The following is a 21,607-nucleotide window of genomic DNA, read 5'->3' on the forward strand; positions in this document are numbered from 1 at the left end:
TCCTCACCCCCGGTACCGAGGTCCCAGCACATTGTGGCCTCAAGTATGAAGTGATAATCAGCGAGGCCAAAGCCTAATGCCCTGCACTCGGAGGATGAGGACCCTGAGGAGAGGGACAGAGAAGACCCTCGTCAGTCAGATGGAGGAGCCGTACTAAAAAACACAACTTCTCCAAGTTTCGTCTCCAGGGATGGAACCACAGAGGAGCTGGAGAAAGCTCCACATTTCTATCCATCGGTTTCTTCTCTCCTAATTCACCGTTATGGAGATTGGGGGAAGGACGGTGACCATTTACCAGTGATTGTATTTTTGAGAGCTCATGATGTCACCATGAGGACACGGCCTCCCTCCTGGAAAGGATCCTCTGGGATCACTCAGAGGAGAGAACCTGACTTCCTCCTATTAAAAGACGGGTTACCGCATTTTTCTTCTTCTTTAAATAGAGATAAATCTCAACATTCGCCTCGGTATAAACACTAAAATAGGCAGCAAATGTAGCGTTTGTCTCTAAAGGAGGAAAAAAGGGCACATGTACGACTAACGTACGAAGTCACAGAACCCGGAAGGACGGTGTTGTGGGGAGCACCCGGTACACAGCGGTTAGTGCCCATCACTGTGTAGAAAGGACAACTAGAGAGCCGGCACCGGGGTCATGGGCGTTTACTGATGCACACGGGGAGCCAAGGAGAGATTGTCTGGTCAGACTCCACAGAAAAGCTCCATAATACATATTCTACTGAACAAACATCCCTGTAAGGGAGACTTACACTTTTTATTATCACCAGACCAGGATCTCAGATTGAAGTCCCCATTATTTTTGCTTTGTCTCCCAAAATTAGAACAAATGTTTTTGTTTTATAAAAATAAATCTACCTATCTAATCTATCTACATACATATACACACACACATATATATATTATTATTTGGCAAAATAAAGTATTATTATTTGGCATTTTCAAGTCAGGATTTATTGCACATGGTAAACGCCAAAAGAAAAAAACACATCAGAAACACCTCCCCAAAACTGCAATGAAAAAACAATGATCAAAAAAAGTCACCAATAAAAAGGTCAGCGGCCATTCAAGAAGAGAAGCCCTCACACAGCTCCGATAACGGAAGATAAAGTGATGGGTGTCAGGAACAGTTCTGAAAATGGCAGCAACGTCGTTCTTACCACCCAATAAATGCTGAGAAACAAAACCCAAAAAGCCAGAAGCCCGACCACGACTGATGACGACATGGAGCCGGCACCGATTCAGAGGGACGGACGAGCGACAGCGGATTAGGGGGAAAATCATCAGTAAATTAACCCCGACTCTGCTGAGTAACAATCCACGACAGACTCAGGTACCGAAAGATCTCACAGGAGAGAACGGACAGAAGCACTGGGACATCTGCAGACAAAATGTGACCGATGCTCTAAGGAAGGTGAAAGATTCTGAAAGAAGCCGCCGAGGACGAAGACTCAAGACTGATGAAGACGACAGCGGAGAAACCGCGACTCACAGATCAGAAGAGAATAATCAGGGAATGAAAGCTGTGAGAAAATGTAGAGAAAACCAGAGCAAGTCTGGAGAAAAATCATCTATTATAGGACGAGGCCGAGAGACGTCATCACATCCACCGGAGCCAACAAGAGTCTCCTCTCACCTGGTGATGTCAGAGGCCGGAGCTCCTCCATCATCACCTCCTGGTACCGATCCTGGTGTCCTTCTAGATACTCCCACTCCTCCATGGAGAGATAGACAGCGACGTCCTGACACCTTATAGGAACCTGACAACAACGACACCGTCATCACCCAGAATCCTCCAGTGCTGTCCTGTATAATGTCCCAGCAGTCACCTCTCCAGTCATCACCCAGAATCCTCCAGTGCTGTCCAGTATAATGTCCCAGCAGTCACCTCTCCAGTCATCACCCAGAATCCTCCAGTGCTGTCCTGTATAATGTCCCAGCAGTCACCTCTCCGGTCATCACCCAGAATCCTCCAGTGCTGTCCTGTATAATGTCCCAGCAGTCACCTCTCCGCTCATCACCCAGAATCCTCCAGTGCTGTCCTGTATAATGTCCCAGCAGTCATCTCTCCGCTCATCACCCAGAATCCTCCAGTACTGTCCTGTATAATGTCCCAGCAGTCACCTCTCCGGTCATCACCCAGAATCCTCCAGTGCTGTCCTGTATAATGTCCCAGCAGTCACCTCTCCGGTCATCACCCAGAATCCTTCAGTGCTGTCCTGTATAATGTCCCAGCAGTCACCTCTCCGGTCATCACCCAGAAACCTCCAGTGCCGTCCAGTATAATGTCCCAGCAGTCACCTCTCCGGTCATCACCCAAAATCCTCCAGGGCTGTCCTGTATAATGTCCCAGCAGTCACCTCTCCGGTCATCACCCAGAATCCTCCAGTGCTGTCCTGTATAATGTCTCAGCAGTCACCTCTCCGCTCATCACCCAGAATCCTCCAGTGCTGTCCTGTATAATGTTCCAGCAGTCACCTCTCCTATCATCACCCGGAATCCTCCAGTGCCGTCCTGTATAATGTCCCAGCAGTCACCTCTCCGCTCATCACCCAGAATCCTCCAGTGCTGTCCTGTATAATGTCCCAGCAGTCACCTCTCCGCTCAGCAGCTCAATCATCTTGTTGCTGAGCTCTAGGATCTTCTTCTTCTTCCTCTCATGTATCGGGAGGTGAGGGGGAGGCTTTGTGATGGGGTCCGGGCTCCGCCCTCCTGACTCCTGGAGATGGATGATGGGAGTCACACCCTCCCCCGGTGTCTTCCTCACTATTGTGTAATCCTGTGTATGGAGAGAGACACTTAGGGAGAAGAATTCCTTCCCGACTCCAGATCTGACAATCAGTAGAAATCCAGGGATCAATAACCGTCTCCAGTAATCTGGGGCCATAACCTGGATTATTATTACACTCAGGACAGACATCCAGGCCCCTCTACAGCTCTTATAGGGAATCCCCATGACAACTCCTCCTGGCAGAGAGCTGCACACAATCACTGCTCTTACAGTAAAGAATCCTTCTCTTCCTCTTCTGGATTTCCTCTTCCCGATGTCGGACTTGTTACATAACACAATAAAGCTGATAGAAATGTAGAGGAGTTACCTCTCCGCTCAGCAGGGAGATGATCTCCAGGGTGAAGTGTAATAATCTTCTGGTGGTCTCGTCCTCGTCCATACTCGGGGTCATTCAGTAGAAGGAGGGATGAGCACTGGATCAGCTGGAGGGATCTCGTCCTGCTGGCGTCTTCATGATAAAGGAGAAGATGGAGATCACAGGGGACGATATAACGACAATCACTGAATTCTGCCCCAAATATCTGACATTTATCAGGAAGAATCTGGAGGAAAAGCCACAAACTCCACCGCGACCTCCTCCACCGATCTGACCACTCATTATCAGCCTCGCAGAAGGACGGTCATCGTGGTAACTACACAGCCAGCGGGGGCGGTCACCGTGGTAACTACAGCGCCAGCGGGGGTCGGTCACCGTGGTAACTACACCTCCAGCGGGGGCGGTCACCGTGGCAACTACAGCGCCAGCGGGGGCGGTCATCGTGGTAACTACAGCGCCAGCGGGGGTCGGTCACCGTGGTAACTACACCTCCAGCGGGGGCGGTCACCGTGGCAACTACACCTCCAGCGGGGGCGGTCACCGTGGTAACTCCACCTCCAGCGGGGGACGGTCACCGTGGTAACTCCACCTCCAGCGGGGGACGGTCACCGTGGTAACTCCACCTCTAGCGGGGGACGGTCACCGTGGTAACTCCACCTCCAGCGGGGGACGGTCACCGTGGTAACTCCACCTCCAGCGGGGGCGGTCACCGTGGTAACTCCACCTCCAGCGGGGGATGGTCACCGTGGTAACTCCACCTCCAGCGGGGGGCGGTCACCGTGGTAACTCCATCTCCAGCGGGGGAAGGTCACCGTGGTAACTCCACCTCCAGCGGGGGACGGTCAACGTGGTAACTCCACCTCCAGCGGGGGACGGTCACCGTGGTAACTCCACCTCCAGCGGGGGCGGTCACCGTGGTAACTCCACCTCCAGCGGGGGCGGTCACCGTGGTAACTCCACCTCTAGCGGGGGACGGTCACCGTGGTAACTCCATCTCCAGCGGGGGAAGGTCACCGTGGTAACTACACCTCCAGCGGGGGCGGTCACCATGGTAACTACACCTCCAGCGGGGGCGGTCACCGTGGTAACTCCACCTCCAGCGGGGGACGGTCACCGTGGTAACTACACCTCCAGCGGGGACGGTCACCGTGGTAACTACACCTCCAGCGGGGGACGGTCACCGTGGTAACTCCACCTCTAGCGGGGGACGGTCACCGTGGTAACTCCACCTCCAGCGGGGACGGTCACCGTGGTAACTCCACCTCCAGCGGGGGACGGTCACCGTGGTAACTCCACCTCTAGCGGGGGACGGTCACCGTGGTAACTCCACCTCCAGCGGGGACGGTCACCGTGGTAACTCCACCTCCAGAGGGGGACGGTCACCGTGGTAACTCCACCTCCAGCGGGGACGGTCACCGTGGTAACTCCACCTCCAGCGGGGGACGGTCACCGTGGTAACTCCACCTCCAGCGGGGACGGTCACCGTGGTAACTCCACCTCCAGCGGGGGACGGTCACCATGGTAACTACACCTCCAGCGGGGACGGTCACCGTGGTAACTCCACCTCCAGAGGGGGACGGTCACCGTGGTAACTCCACCTCCAGCGGGGGACGGTCACCGTGGTAACTCCACCTCCAGCGGGGGCGGTCACCGTGGTAACTCCACCTCCAGCGGGGGCGGTCACCGTGGTAACTCCACCTCCAGAGGGGGACGGTCACCGTGGTAACTCCACCTCCAGCGGGGGGCGGTCACCGTGGTAACTCCACCTCCAGCGGGGGGCGGTCACCGTGGTAACTCCACCTCCAGCAGGGGCGGTGAGGTGAGGAGGAGCCGCTGCACATCCCCCATACAACACTGAGGAGCCGCAGTCACATGGAGCAGGAGCCTCCACAGGAACAGCTCTGATCTCACCCCACACTCTCCTCTCACAGATTCACCACAAACCCTCCCTGTAATCTCACCGGAATGGCGGGAAGCGGAAACCTGCTGCTGGCTGATACCAGAGAGCAAGAGCTGCACACAACCAGGACGGAGCTGCTGCACTGAGAGCGGGAGGACCTGTGGTGACGTCACCGCCATGTGATCAGGGGGGCGGGGCTCAGGAGAGAAGTGGTGAAGGACCTGTGGTGACGTCACCGCCATGTGATCAGGGGGCGGAGCTCAGGAGAGAAGTGGTGAAGGACCTGTGGTGACGTCACCGCCATGTGATCAGGGGGCGGAGCTCAGGAGAGAAGTGGTGAAGGACCTGTGGTGACGTCACCGCCATATGATCAGGGGGCGGAGCTCAGGAGTGTAGTGGTGGAGGACCTGTGGTGACGTCACCACCATGTGATCAGGGGGCGGGGCTCAGGAGAGAAGCTGTGATGACGTCACCGCCATGTGATGAGGGGGTGGAGCCCAAGAGAGAGTTTGTGAAGGACCTGTGGTGACGTCACCGCCATGTGATTAGGGGGCGGAGCTCAGGAGAGATGTCGTGAAGGTCCTGTGGTGACGTCGCCGCCATGTGATCAGGGGGCGGGGCTTCGGGTGGTGATTGGCTCCGCAGTGTTTCCTCACAGACTGTAATGATTCTATAAACTATAAAGTTATTATAATGGTGAAGGAGCTGTGATGAGGCTGCGGTCATGTGACAGTGATGACGTCACCGCAGCTCCTCCCCCTCAGGGGTCATTGCCCCGCCCAGATCTGCAGATGATCCCGGCGCAGTCGCTCCCCCGGCTCCTCCTCCCTCTGACGTCACATAGTGGCCGCTTTCTCCAGTGATGAGGATTTCTCCGCTCCCGGAGGTTCTGTAAGTCCAGTAGTCTCATCAGGTCCACATCTATAGTAAGTTCATCTGTTTCCCCAGTCAGGGCTCGCTCTCACTTCAATCTGATAAAACCCCAGACTGCGTCCGTACCCAGAAATCCTCGGATTCTCTGCTCAGCGGCGTTTTGTTTTCCAGCTCCGATCGGATCGCACGCACCCATATAATCTACAGCTGCGTGTGAAACATCGCGCTGCACTCAGATACCACCCGAGTGCAGTGCGATTCCCGCCAATGCCAGCACCAGAGGAGATGGAGATAGTGATTTCCCCGTCCCCTCCGCAGCCGTGCGAGAGGATCAGAGCATGGAGCACTGACATTCGGCTCCCGCTCGCAGCAGAGCAGCAGCGAGTGTCATTAGCATATCGCATCGGGGGGTCTCGCATCGCATACCGTACGCTAGTGGGACCCCGGCCTAAGAGATACGTCTGTGTCTTGTATAGCAGAGCGGAGTTGTACAGATACCTGTCTTTACGTAGGCTCAGGTTCTTCCGGGTGCGACTCAGCCTCAGCATCCTCCCGCGCCATCTCCTCCTCTCCATGTTGTTGTGCAGAGTTCTCGGCGCCATCTTGTGATCAGGGTCTGGAGAATTTTTAATATTTTAATTATTATTTTTTTTCTCCTATTTTTTAATTTTATAAAATGTTATTAAAATGTTCTAATGCTGATAATTTAGTCGTCCGTTCAGATATTAAAATATTCACCCAATGACAAATGAAAGCAATTCTAAATCCATAACCCTTCTATGACCTGATCACTGTTAAATGATACGATGATTATTATCTTACTTGTTTTAACTTCTGCTTTCTCACATCTCGCCTGCCCTTTAACACATTCTGTGGTGCACTCTCTCCATATCCACCCCTCCCTTCTCCCCTCTCTCATGTATAACTCTGAAGCTCTACTGACATTTCTCACCCACTCCAAACCATCCACTACCTCCATACAGCACGCAAAATGTTCATACAAATCATTGCACCACCTGCTCTTTCTCTTTTTTCTCCTTCTCCTAGTCGCTGGCAACATCTCTCCCAACCCTGGGCCTCCGTGTGCTAGCATACACCACTCTCCTCCAGCGGCATATAGAAACCCTGCTAATCTTATTAACATTCAGTGCATGCCCTCTCCTATTGCTTTCCACTATGCTCTCTGTAACGCACGGTCTGTGTGTAACTAACTTACACTCACGATTTTTTCCTCTCTAATTCCCTTCACCTTCTGGCTATTACAGAAACCTGGATCCAGCATTCAGACACCACCGCACCTGCTGCTCTCTCGTTTAGTGGGCTGAAATTTTTGCATACCGCCAAACCTGAGAACAGACAAGGTGGAGGTGTTGGTTTGCTCCTTTCACCACAATGTGCTTTCCAGGTCATCCCCCCCAGTTCCCTCACTTATGTTTCCTTCCTTTGAAGTCCACACCGTCAGACTCTTAAAACCCTTCTCCCTGTGAGTGGCGGTTGTGTATCGCCCTCCAGGCTCCTGCCGCCAGTTACTGGATCACTTTGCCACCTGGCTTCCTCACTTTCTATCCTGTGACATCCCCATCCTCATCATGGGAGACTTTAACATCCCCATCAATGATCCCCTCTCCCAATCTGCCTCTCATCTACTTTCTCTAACCTCCTCATTCGGCCTCTCACAGGTTACTAACTCTGCTACGCATGAAGACGGGAATACTCTGGACCTGGTTTTCTCCCGTCTCTGCTCGCTGCATGACTTTACTAACTCTCCTCTCCCGCTGTCGGACCACAACCTTCTTTCCTTCTCTGTCAAGAACCGTCTCCTCACCCGGGACACCCCCACTTACCTCACTTATAGGAATATACGTACCATTAATACCCAGCAGCTTATGGACAATCTCCACACATCTTCAGCCCCCATCTCCTCCCTCTCCTGCCCGGACTTGGCATTGTCACACTACAATAATACACTGAAGAGCGCCCTAGATGAAGCAGCACCTTCTACACGCAGAAAGACCCGACACAGACAACGGCAGCTCTGGCACACAATGCAAATACGTTTTCTTCAGCGTTGCTCAAGGTGCACTGAGCATCAGTGGAGAAAATCTCTTTTAGCAGAGGACTTCATCCACTATGAATTCATGCTCAAAACCTATAACTCTGCCCTTCATCTGGCCAAACAATCCTACTTCACCACCCTCATCACTTCACTGTCCAACAATCCAAAATGACTTTTTGAAACCTTAAACTCCCTCCTGAAACCTAATGCACAGGTCCCCACCACCAACCTCAGCGGGGAGGAACTGGCCACTTATTTACTAGAAAAAATCAACCACATCCATCAGGACATCTCAGCCCAATCTCCTCAGTGCCTGGATCCCTTTACCTGCCGCACTTCAAGCTCACTAGCCATCTTTGAGCCTGTTACAGAAGAAGAAGTTACCCAGCTTCTCACTTCTTCTCGACCTATAACCTGCAACAGTGACCCCATTCCCTCACATCTCCTGCAGTCTCTCTCACCGGTGGTCACCACTCACCTGACTAAAATATTTAACCTCTCTCTTTCGTAAGGTATCTTTCCCTCCTCATTTAAACATGGCATCATAACCCCTTTACTTAAAAAGCCATCCCTGGACCAGAACTGCACTGCTAACTACAGACCCGTCTCTAATCTTCCTTTCATCTCTAAACTCCTGGAACGCTTGGTCCACTCCCGTCTAATCCGCTATCTCTCAGATAACTTTCTCCTCGACCCTCTACAATCTGGTTTCCGCTCCTTACACTCCACTGAAACTGCCCTCACCAAAGTCTCTAATGATCTACGAACAGCTAAATCCAAAGGTCACTGCTCCCTGCTGATTCTCCTGGATCTCTCTGCTGCATTTGACACTGTGGATCACCAGCTTCTCCTCACTATGCTCCACTCTATCGGCTTCAAGGACACTGTTCTCTCCTTGTTCTCCTACCTCTCTGACCGCTCCTTCACTGTATCTTTTGCTGGCTCCTCTTCCCCTCCTCATCCCCTTACTATCGGGGTCCCGCAGGGCTCAGTCCTAGGCCCCCTCCTCTTCTCTCTATACACTGCCTCTATTGGACAAACAATCAGCAGATTTGGTTTCCAGTATCATCTCTATGCTGACGACACCCAACTATACACCTCTTCACCTGACATCACCCCTACCCTAATACAAAATACCAAGGATTGACTGTGTGCTGTCTCTAACATCATGTCCTCCCTCTATCTTAAACTGAATCTCTCCAAAACTGAACTTCTTGTGTTTCTCCCCTTTACCAGCCCAACTCTACCTAACATCGAAATTACCTTGGATGGTTCAACCATAACCCCCAAGCAGCACGGCCGCTGCCTTGGAGTCATATTCGACACTAACCTTTCCTTTACTGCCTATATCCGATCACTCACTCGCTCTTGTCACCTGCATCTTAAAAACATCTCCAGAATCCTTCCTTTTCTCACCTTTGAAACTGCTAAAACTCTTACTGTCACTCTTATTCACTCTCGTCTGGACTACTGCAACTCTCTTCTGATCGGTCTCACTCTTACCAAACTTTCTCCTCTCCAATCCGTCCCGAATGCGACAGCCAATGTCGTATTTCTGTCCAGCCGCTTCACCGATGCTTCCATCTTGTGCCAGTCATTACAATGGTTACCCATTCGCTACAGGATCAAATATAAACTCATCGGTCTCACCCACAAAGCTCTCCACAGTTCTGCACCGCCTTATATCTCCTCTCTCATCTCTATCTATCGCCCTACACGTGCCCTCCGTTCTACAAATGACCTAACATCCCTCATAATCCGAACCTCGCACCTCCGTCTCCAAGACTTCTCTCATGCTGCACCAGTTCTCTGGAATGCTCTACCCCAGACGATCCGACTGATGCCTAGCCCCCATGTCTTCAAGCGCGCTTTTAAAACCCATCTCTTTAAACAAGCCAACCACCTCAACTACTCAGTAAATTAACTTTCCCCTGTCCCCTCCTTCTAAATATTATTCAGAATCTGCTCCCTACTCTTCATCTGTCTCCACACCCTCCATGCACACGATAACTGCACTCGATACTTGATTATTGCACTTATACATACGGGCTGATGACCGGATCATGCAGCTTTATATGAAAATCCCTATTTATTATAATTGTCAGACCTGAAATAACAAGCACTTTTCACCTATTGTGTCCCCCCCCATTCCCTTGTAGATTGTAAGCGTGCGAGCGGCCGGACCCTCGCTCCTAATGTAACTGTTTAAACTGTCTTACCTTGTATTGAATATATTGTCTGTACATGTCCCCGCTGAATTGTAAAGTGCTGCGGAATATGTTGGCGCTATATAAATAAAAATGATTGTTTTTTTCGCATTTCCTATATATATATTTGTGGCGATGTGTATTGGTGTAAAATTACATATTTTATTTGATAGTTAATATACTTTGTTATGGACGTTTTTTCATTTTTGTGTATATACACTGCTCAAAAAAATAAAGGGAACACTGAAATAACCCATCCTAGATCTGAATGAATGAAATATTCTCATTGAATACTTTGTTCTGTACAAAGTTGAATGTGCTGATAACAAAATCACACAAAAAGCATCAATGGAAATCACATTTATTAACCAATGGAGGCCTGGATTTGGAGTCACCCCCAAAATGAAAGTGGAAAAACACACTACAGGCTGATCCAACTTTAATGTAATGTCCTTAAAACAAGTCACAATGAGGCTCAGTATGGTGTGTGGCCTCCACGTGCCTGTATGACCTCCCTACAACACCTGGGCATGTTCCTGATGAGGCTGAGTATTGTGTGTGGCCTCCACGTGCCTGTATGACCTCCCTACAACGCCTGGGCATGCTCCTGATGAGGCTGAGTATTGTGTGTGGCCTCCACGTGCCTGTATGACTTCCCTACAATGCCTGGGCATGCTCCTGATGAGGTTGCGGATGGTCTCCTGTGGGATCTCCTCCCAGACCTGGACTAAAGCATCCGCCAACTCCTGGACAGTCTGTGGTGCAACGTGACGGTGGATGGAGCGAGACATGATGTCCCCGATGTGCTCAATCGGATTCAGGTCTGGGGAATGGGCAGGCCAGTCCATAGCTTCAATGCCTTCATCTTGCAGGAACTGTTGACACACTCCAGCCACATGAGGTCTGGCATTGTCCTGCATTAGGAGGAACCCAGGGCCAACCGCACCAGCATATGGTCTCACAAGGGGTCAGAGGATCTCATCTCGGTACCTAATGGCAGTCAGGCTACCTCTGGCGAGCACATGGAGGGCTGTGCGGCCCTCCAAGAAATGCCACCCCACACCATTACTGACCCACTGCCAAACCGGTCATGCTGAAGGATGTTGCAGGCAGCAGATCGCTCTCCACGGCGTCTCCAGACTCTGTCACGTCTGTCACATGTGCTTCGTGTGAACCTGCTTTCATCTGTGAAGAGGAGAGGGCGCCAGTGGCGACTTTGCCAATCCTGGTGTTCTGTGGCAAATGCCAAGCGTCCTGCATGGTGTTGGGCTCTGAGCACAACCCCCATCTGTGGACGTCGGGCCCTCATACCACCTTTATGGAGTCGGCTCCTAACCGTTTGTGCAGACACATGCACATTTGTGGCCTGCTGGAGGTAACTTTGCAGGGCTCTGGCAGTGCTCCTCCTTGCACAAAGGCGGAGGTAGCGGTCCTGCTGCTGGGTTGTTGCCCTCCTACGGCCCCCTCCACTCCCCTCCCCTCTCCTGGTGTACTGGCCTGTCTCCTGGTACCGCCTCCAGCCTCTGGACACTACGCTGACAGACACAGCAAACCTTCTTGCCACAGTTCGCATTGATGTGCCATCCTGGATGAGCTGCACTACCTGAGCAACTTCTGTGGGTTGTAGAGTCTGTCTCATGCTACCACGAGTGTGAAAGCACAACCAACATTCAAAAGTGACCAAAACATCAGCCAGAAAGTATTGGTACGGAGATGTGGTCTGTGGTCCCCACCTGCAGAACTACTCCTTTATTGAGGGTGTCTGGATAATTGACAATAATTTCCATCTATTGTCTATTCCATTTGCACAACAGCATGTGAAATTGATTGTCAATCAGTGTTGCTTCCTAAGTGGACAGTTTGATTTCACAGAAGTTTGATTCACTTGGAGTTATATTCTGTTGTGTAAGTGTTCCCTTTATTTTTTTGAGCAGTGTATATTTTATATAATGAGACTAATATGATTATATGACTGTTTGTGGTTTTCTTCATTTTTTATTTCATTGTGATGTCATTTCCTTGTTTTTTTTTCTATATAAATGTTGTATTTCTATGTGATTGGCCACAATTGAGAAAAGCTCTGGAGGAGCTGAAACGTTTTGCAGATTTGTGGATGTGGAATAAATGATTGACTACAGGTGAGGGCCGGGATCTCTTTCCTTTCCCCCTCCATTACTAACCTGAGGGCTTGAAGACAGCGGTGTTTTATGACAAATCACAGCTGTCATCAACCCTAACCACCATTACCCCAATCGCCACCGCACCAGGGCAATCGTGAAGAGCCGTGCAAAGCACCTGAATTGGTGCGCCATTTCTGAGGCGGCTGAGGGCTGGTATTTTTAGGCTGGGAAGGGCCCAGTAACCGAGGACCTTCCCACCCTGATAATATCCGCTCACAGCTGTCTGCTTTACCTTTGCTGGTTATCAAAAATAGGTAGGACTCCACATCTCTTTTTAATTTATTAGCTAAACACAAGTACAGTAAACTACACACTCAGGGCACTAATTATATATCTCACGGATATCGATCATCTATCTCGATCTTTGTACATCTAACACCTAAATATCTGTCATTTCTATTCTGCGCTCTCTTCCGGCACGTGTCACACAGACGTGTGTGCGGATGTCACACTTTATGTCATCTGTGTGCAGGACGTACTGACGTCCGAGCTGCCGGCAAAAAACGGACATGTCCGGTCCGTGTGACCATGTGCGCAGCCTATAGATTATAATGGGTGTACGTGTGTGTCTCCGGTACGTGTGAAGGGGGCCTAAAGGGTATGAGCACTTTTAGTATGAATTACCAGTAGGGGGCGTGACCACTTAAAGTGCCTAGGGCAGCATGAATGCCAGATACGGCCCTGAGCACAGCCCTAATAAAGTCATTAGAGCTGCAGATAAAGGGGGCTCGATTACAGCTCTGGATAGTGGGTTGTATGAGCCGGAGGTTATGAACATGGATGACGATACTAATATATGCCGCACTCTAGATGGAGATCCTACTAATTCATACAATACCCCCTTACATTGTCTTTTGGAGGAGGGTTTGGTATCGGCTGTACTTAATGCCAAACAAATAGAACGATTAAAGGAAAATCACCCACAATGTCCAATATTTCATACATTACCGAAAACCCACAAAGAAGGAAACATCCATCAGTCTAGAGTTACATTCAATACTGGCTGCAGAGAAGATTCCTATAATATAGTGAATATTACCAGAAAACATTTACCTATGTTATACACCGACAAGGATCCAGCAACAAGAAAGACAACTGACACGTGGAGGACAAACACCAAAGGTTTCATTGAATGTGGGAGAAATAAATGTGGTTTGTGCAAGTCTGTGCACAAAGCAAAAATGTCTGCATCTACTAACCATAATAAACCCTATAATATCCGACATCTCATTAGTTGTAGTTCCACACGTCATTGACACCATACAATGTGAAGCTTGTCTGCTGCAATATGTGGGGGGCACGGTCAGACCCTTACGTCACCGCATTGGGGGACACGTTAGGGACGTTCTTGGCCCCACAACACGTAATACATCTGCAGCATCACAACATCTCATACAACACAATAGGGATTAATCACTTTACAGTTGTGGGTATTGAATATGTCACCAGACCAGCTAAGGGGGAGATTGGTATAAAAAGTACACCCCCGAGAAGCCTTGTGGATTCTGGAATTGGACTCCAGATTCCCCAGTGATATGAATCTTCCTTCAGACCTTGTATCCATTTACTGAATTGTGTTTTTTCCTCTTTTATAGTAATTATACATAATATACACATTATAGATGCAGACACTTCATTCTTCTATTGCACGGATGCTTTTTGTTGTGGACATATGATCGTCCATAGGGGTAATGTAGACATACTTGCACACGTCCATTTGGGGCTGGGGGTCTCCGCTGTGCATTAGACCCTATGATGTGTAGAAGAAGCCGGTTACTGGTTATTTATTATGTCATGAAGAAGAACTGAACACAAATACCAGGTAGAAACGCAGAGATGTTTTGCTCCTATCTGTTTTTTAATGTTTCTATGATTTTAATTTGATTTGTTCAATAAAAGTTTTTGGTTTTATTCACACTGGAAAACAAGTGCTGGATTATCAGTAACTTTCTTTGTCCCGTCCATTCCTTCCCAACTGTGATTTTTCATCCAAGCATTGAGAGATGAGCTGAAAGCAGACATATTTTTCTATAGAGGAATGGCAGACATGGGTGTTGTCCACATAGAAAGCCTCTCCTAAATCCCATGCACAAAAAAGCCGCCCTACAATCTGCCAGGACACATGCGGAAACATATGAAGACTCCTGGGACTTTATACTCTGGAGTGATGAGACCAAGATAAAGGTTTTTTTGGAACTGATGGCTTCAAAACTGTATGACATTGAAGAGGTGAGGAATACAATGAGAATGCATGGTGTCTACAGTGAGACCTGGTGGTGGCCGTGTCCTTATGTGCGGCTGCATGAGGAGCTACATTTCATTGATGGTATCTTGAATTCACAGATGTTCTGTTCTATAGTGACAGAAAAGATGCTGCCATCACTCTGTTCCCTTGGTAGGCCACTGTTACATTTCTGAAGAACAGGGTGACAGTGATTCAGTGGCCAAGTGTCTCCTGATCTGAACCCAACCAAACACCTATGGGGAATTCTGAAGAGACAAGTTGTCATCGCTCCATCCAGCATCCAGGCTCTAAGAGCTCGTTATCGAAAAAGAGAATAAAGATAGATGTAGTATTGTCACTAACTTGTTCATTCCAGGCCTAGAAAACTTGATGCCGTCCTTTAAAATTATGGAGGCCATACAAAATAATAGATGTAGTAGCTTTTTATGTGGGGTGTACTCATTTTTGCATCAACTAATTTGAGTAAAACTGAAGATTTTGTAATGAGAGTTATATTATTAACCTTACTTTCATGTTTTGATTACAAAAAAATGTTCTATGAAACTTAGTGTTGGCAAAATTGTAGAAATTGATCTTGTGTTCAGTGAGCTATTAAATAAAATCTTACTCATCAAAGGGGGTGTACTCATTTATGCTGAACAATGTTTATTAAACTTTATAAAACACAGTGAACATAATTACACTTTCTTTCCCGTATGACTTCTCTCATGTTTTACAAGGTGTGATTTATGTATAAAAGATTTCCCACATTCTGAACATGAATACGGCTTCTCTCCTGTGTGAATTCTTTGATGTGTAACAAGCTCTGATTTATAACTAAAACACTTCCCACATTCTGAACATGAATATGGCTTCTTTCCAGTATGAATGCTCTGATGTCTACTAAGATGCCCTTTAGCTGTGAAGGTCTTCCCACATAGTGAACACAAAAATGGTTTCTCTCCTGTGTGAATTCTCTGATGTGTTATAAGACTCCCTTTATTTGAGAAGGACTTCTCACATTCCGAACATGAAAATGTTTTTTCTCCTGTATGATTTCTTTGATGTGTAAAAAGATTCCCTTTATTTGTGAAGGACTTCTCACATAGTGAACATGAAAATGTTTTTTCTCCTGTGTGATTTCTCTGATGTCTAATAAGACTCCATTTATTTGCAAAGCATTTCCCACATTCTGAACATGAATATGGCTTCTCTCCTGTGTGAAGTCGCTGATGTTGAATAAGACTCCTTTTATCTGTAAAGGATTTCCCACATTCTGAACATGAATATGGCTTCTCTCCTGTGTGAATTTTCTGATGTGTAATAAGATTCCCTTTAAATGTAAAGCATTTCCCACATTCTGAACAGGAAAATGGCTTCTCTCCTGTGTGAATTTTCTGATGTGTAATAAGACTCCCTTTAAATGTAAAGCATTTCCCACATTCTGAACATGAATATGGCTTTTCTCCTGTGTGAGTTCTCTGATGTAGAACAAGCTGTGATTTATCTGGAAAGCACCTTCCACATTGTAAACATGAAAAAGGTTTTTCCCCTGTGTGAATTCTTTGATGTTTACCAAGGTCTGATTTACTTCTACAACATTTCCCACATTCTGAACATAAATATGGCTTCTCTCCTGTGTGAATTCTCTGATGTATAATAAGATCCCCTTTACCTGTGAAGGACTTTCCACATTCTGAACATGAATACGGCTTTTCTCCTGTGTGAATTCTCTGATGTTTAACAAGTTGTGATTTCTTTGTAAAGCACCTTCCACATTGTAAACATGAATACGGCTTTTCCCGTGTGAATTCTTTGATGTTTAACAAGGTCTGATTTATTTTTACAACATTTCCCACATTCCGAACATGAAAATGGCTTCTCTCCTGTATGAATTCTCTGATGTGTAATAAGATTCCCTTTATGTTTGAAGGACTTCCCACATTCCGAACATGAAAAAGGTTTTTCTCCTGTGTGAATTCTTTGATGTTTAACCAGCTCTGATTTACTTCTACAACATTTCCCACATTCCGAACAAGAAAATGGCTTCTCTCCTGTGTGAATTCTCTGATGTATAATAAGAGTCCCTTTACCTGTGAAGGACTTTCCACATTCTGAACATGAATACGGCTTCTCTCCTGTATGAATTCTCTGATGTGTAACAAGCTCTGATTTACTTCCAAAACATTTCCCACATTCCGAACAAGAAAATGGCTTCTCTCCTGTGTGAATTCTCTCATGTATAACAAATTGTGATTTATATGTAAAGCATTTCCCACATTCTGAACAGGAGTATGGCTTTTTACCTTTGTGTTTTCTGTGTGTTAAGAAATCTGAGCTTTTTGTAAATTGCTTGTCACACTGAAATCTTGAATCCACTTTGTCCCCTGGACTTTTGGTAATAATGCGAGATTGCTCAGGAGATGATTCCTCATGATTAGGAGGATTATAAGAAAGTGAAGTGCTGTGAAGTCCAGGAGGTGCAGGAAGGGTGATGAGGTTTTCTCTATTAGAGTGTTTCCTGATATCTTCTTTTTTACAATTTAGTGATGAACCGTTATTCTCACAAGGATTTCCTGTAAGGAGGAAAGATAGATTAGATGTGAGTTTTTTCTTCAACACAAAAGAGATTTCTGAATGTATTTTCTGGATCTCACAATGAAGACCCTCGTCAGTGAAAGTACCGGGAATAAGGAGGACAACTACATGCCATAACATTAACACAATGACGGGTAAAGTGAATGACACTTATAAACTGGTGACATTGGCACAAGTCAGGGGCGGCAGAGATTAGACAGCAAATAGTTCTTTAAGTGGTAATTACTGATGACAGGTTCCCTTAATGTACCTCCGGTGCCATTTCACTCTCTCAAGCTTCATATCTCGGCGTTAGTATAGAAAAGTGTCCACGCAGTTAAAAAAGATGTCCACTACTAAATGCCCCCAATGTAATTAACCCGTTGAGAGAAGATTTTTTCTAATTACCTAGCTTTGTCTTTATTGCCTGTGAGCGGCGCTATCGCTGGCCACTCACCGGCATCACGCGACCCCCGGCTGCAGCCGGCTCTTGCTTCCCCTGATGTCACGTCAAGTGAGGCGTGACTCGGTGATGCGATCCCCGCGGTGGATGCCGGGCTGTGGGTGGGGTTTCCCCACGCGTCACACCCAGCATCCACCGCGCACTTTCCCAATGAATACAAGGTAATTGTGATTCACAAAATGTTATACAATTGAAAGGGGAAGAAAAAAAAAATTACATTTTTCCACTATAATGTTATTTTAGCCCCAGATCTTACATTTTCACAAGGTAAAATGGGTAAAAATGATCACATAATTTTACACAATTTCTGCTGAACGGGGCAATACCCCATATGTGTCTGTACTGTACTGCTTAGCCACATGGCGAGACTCGGGAGGGAAGGAGCGCTATTTGACTCTTGGAGAACAAACTTTAGTAGAACAGTTTGCAGACTCCATATACAGAGCCCCTAAGTGGCAGAAGAGCAGAATCCCCCCTCAAGTGACACCAGTTTGGAAATTACACCCTATGGAAATGTATCTACAGGTGTAGTGATGAATTTGACTCCATGGGTGCTTTCCAGAAACAAGCAGTAATGGATGTTGTGAAGTGAAAATGCAAATATTCCCTTATAGTGGCCAGTACATTGTAGTGTCCGGTACATTGCAGTGCCCTTACGTTGTAGCGCCCAGTACATGATTCCCAGCTAGTGCTTTCTGGAGAAATAAATTGTCTCTCCCCGCTACAGTAATGCCAAACATGTGGATGGTAACTGCACACGGTGGGGCCCAGGAGGAGGGGGCATTTGGATTTGGGAGCGCAGATGTCACTGGATTTCTTTAAGTGGGAGCCAAGTCACTTTTCCAGAGCCTTTGTGCTACCAGTGATATGGACACCCCCTATATTACTGTTTACAGATGATGAACCTGAGTGGGGACTTGTTTTTTGTGGGTTGAGTAGAAGCTCTTAATGGTGGCATTTTGGGGTACAGAACATTTTGGATCATATTTATCCTGTGCTGTACGCTGAACACTTACAGTGGGTACGGGAAGTATTCAGACCCCTTTACATTTTTCACTCTTTGTTTCATTGCAGCCATTTGGTAAATTCTAAAAAGTTCATTTATTTTTCTCATTAAAGTACACTCTACACCCCATCTTGACTGAAAAAAGCAGAAATGCAGACAATTTTGCAAATTTATTAAAAAAGAAAAACTGAAATATCACATGGTCATAAGTATTCAGACCCTTTGCTCAGACACTCATATTTAAGTCACATGCTGTCCATTTCCTTGTGATCCTCCTTGAGATGGTTCTACTCCTTCATTGGAGTCCAGCTGTGTTTAATGAAACTCATAGGACTTGATTTGGAAAGGCGCACACCTGTCTATATAAGACGTCACCGCTCACAGTGCATGTGAGACCAAATGAGAATCATGAGCTCAAAGGAACTGCCCAAGGAGCTCAGAGACAGAATTGTGGCAAGGCACAGATCTGGCCAAGGTTACAAAAGAATTTCTGCATTACTCAAGGTTCCTAAGAGCACAGTGGCCATCATAATCCTTAAATGGAAGAAGTTTGTGACCACCAGAAGTCTACCTAGACCTAGCCGTCCAGCCAAACTGAGCAATCGTGGGAGAAGAGCCTTGGTAGGAGAGGTAAAGAAAAACCCCAAGATCACTGTGGCTGAGCTCCAGCGATTCAGTAGGCAGATGGGAGAAAGCTCACAAAAGTCAACGATCACTGCAGCCTTCCACCAGTCGGGCCTTTATCGCAGAGTGGCCAGATGGAAGCCTCTCCTCAGTGCAAGACATACGAAAGCCCGCATAGAGTTTGCTTAAAAACACATGAAGGACTCACAGACTATGAGAAATAAGATTCTCTGGTCTGATGAGACGAAGATAGAAGTTTTTGGTGATAATTCTAAGCGGTATGTGTGGAGAAAACCTGGCACTGCTCCTGACATGCCCAATACAATCCCTACAGTGAAACATGGTGGTGGTAGCATCATGCTATGGGGGTATTTTTCAGCTGTAGGGACAGGATGACTGGTTGCAATTGAAGGAAACATGAATGCAGCCAAGTACAGAGATATCCTGGATGAAAACCTCTTCCAGAGTGCTCTGGACCTCAGACTTGGCTGAAGGTTCACCTTCCAACAAGACAATGACCCTAAGCACACAGCTAAAATAACAAAGGAGTGGCTTCAGAACAACTCTGTGACCATTCTTGACTGGCCCAGCCAGAGCCCTGACCTAAACCCAATTGAGCATCTCTGGAGAGACCTGAAAATGGCTGTCCACCAACGTTCACCATCCAACCTGATGGAACTGGAGAGGATCTGCAAGGAAGAATGGCAGAGGATCCCCAAATCCAGGGGTGAAAACCTTGTTGCATCATTCCCAAGAAGACTCATGGCTGTACTAGCTCAAAAGGGGCTTCTACTCAATACTGAGCAAAGGGTCTGAATACTTATGACCATGTGATATTTCAGTTTTTCTTTTTTAATAAATTTGCAAAAATGTCTACATTTCTGTTTTTTTCAGTCAAGATGGGAACAGAGTGTACTATAATGAGAAAAAAAATGAACTTTTTAGAACTTACCGAATAGCTGCAATAAAACAAAGAGTGAAAAATTTAAAGAGGTCTGAATACTTTCCGTACCCACTGTACATCGGGGTTTCCATCTAAATCTACAAAATACATGATTCAGATGACACCCCCGAGGGATCCATTGAGAATAATGAGGCAGCAGAGTTACACCGGACTCCGTCTAGCCTCTGGTCGACTGTGCTTTTATGCACGCTGAAAAAGATGGACATCACTGGATCATAGGCCAGACGGCGTCCACAGCGCCTCATTATACGGAATCTTCCCCCGGGGTTCTGTCCGAATCGCAAGCTCAGTCATTTATATGGCAGCATGAGACTTGTGTAAGAATAATACGAAAATAAAAGATGGAAGTAATATTAAAAAACACAATTAGAAAAATTAAAAATGTGCTTATTAAATCATTAAGAAGAGGTGTGAATGCGGCCCAGTTATTCATCGGTGCGCAACCGGACTCTGTACAGGAGCAGCCGCGCCATCACCGGACGCTTCTGCTGTGATGTGGACGGCGGATAAAGCTTCACTGCACCGGAGACTTCATACAATATCACACACCGGTCATCGTCAGGCGCCGCTAATCATAGTCACATGCCAATCATCATCATCATACGCCGCTAATCATAGTCACATGCCAATCATCATCATCACACGCCGCTAATCATAGTCACATGCCAATCATCATCACACGCCGCTAATCATAGTCACATGCCAATCATCATCGTCATACGCCAGTCATCATCATCACACGCCACTAATCATAGTCACATGCCAATCATCATCGTCATACGCCAGTCATCATCATCACACGCCGCTAATCATAGTCACATGCCAGTCATCATCATGATACGCCAGTCATCATCATCACACGCCGCTAATCATAGTCACATGCCAATCATCATCGTCATACGCCAGTCATCATCACACGTCACTAATGATAGTCACAAGCCAATCATCATCGTCATACGCCAGTCATCATCATCACACGCCGCTAATCATAGTCACATGCCAATCATCATCATCATCACACGCCGATCATCACCATCACCATCATACGCCGGTCATTATTACACACCTGTGGAAACATCTAGAGGAATCTCCTCCTTCACGTCACTCACACACGGCTGATCCCCCCTCGTCATCACTTCTTCTTCTGTCTCGTCCTTCACTTTATTCTTAGTCGGATCTTCCTCCTGATATATCAGATGTAACAATCAGCACAATACAAGAAACCACCAAAATCTGTGACATCTATGACCTCGATCAGAAATGTCCCCCCATATACAGATCCGGTACAGGGCTCAGCACCGTCTACCTGATGACTCTCCGGGATGTTGTGATTCTCCTCTGGACAGTCCTGGGGATACAGAGGACGGGGACATCTCTCTGGTGGATTTCTTTCCATGAGTCCATCTGTAGG

General features: G+C 47.3%; 2 pseudogenes; both read right to left on the reverse strand.

Annotated features, from left to right (window-relative positions):
• The window catches only part of LOC141235434 (uncharacterized), a 193,119-nt pseudogene extending 187,907 nt beyond the window's left edge, over positions 1-5,212 (reverse strand).
• The window catches only part of LOC141235435 (uncharacterized), a 30,953-nt pseudogene extending 9,346 nt beyond the window's left edge, over positions 1-21,607 (reverse strand).

Source organism: Phyllobates terribilis, unplaced genomic scaffold (assembly GCF_046119375.1).
Source record: "Phyllobates terribilis strain yellow unplaced genomic scaffold, ASM4611937v1 Scaffold_665__1_contigs__length_859303, whole genome shotgun sequence".
NCBI lineage: Eukaryota > Metazoa > Chordata > Amphibia > Anura > Dendrobatidae > Phyllobates > Phyllobates terribilis.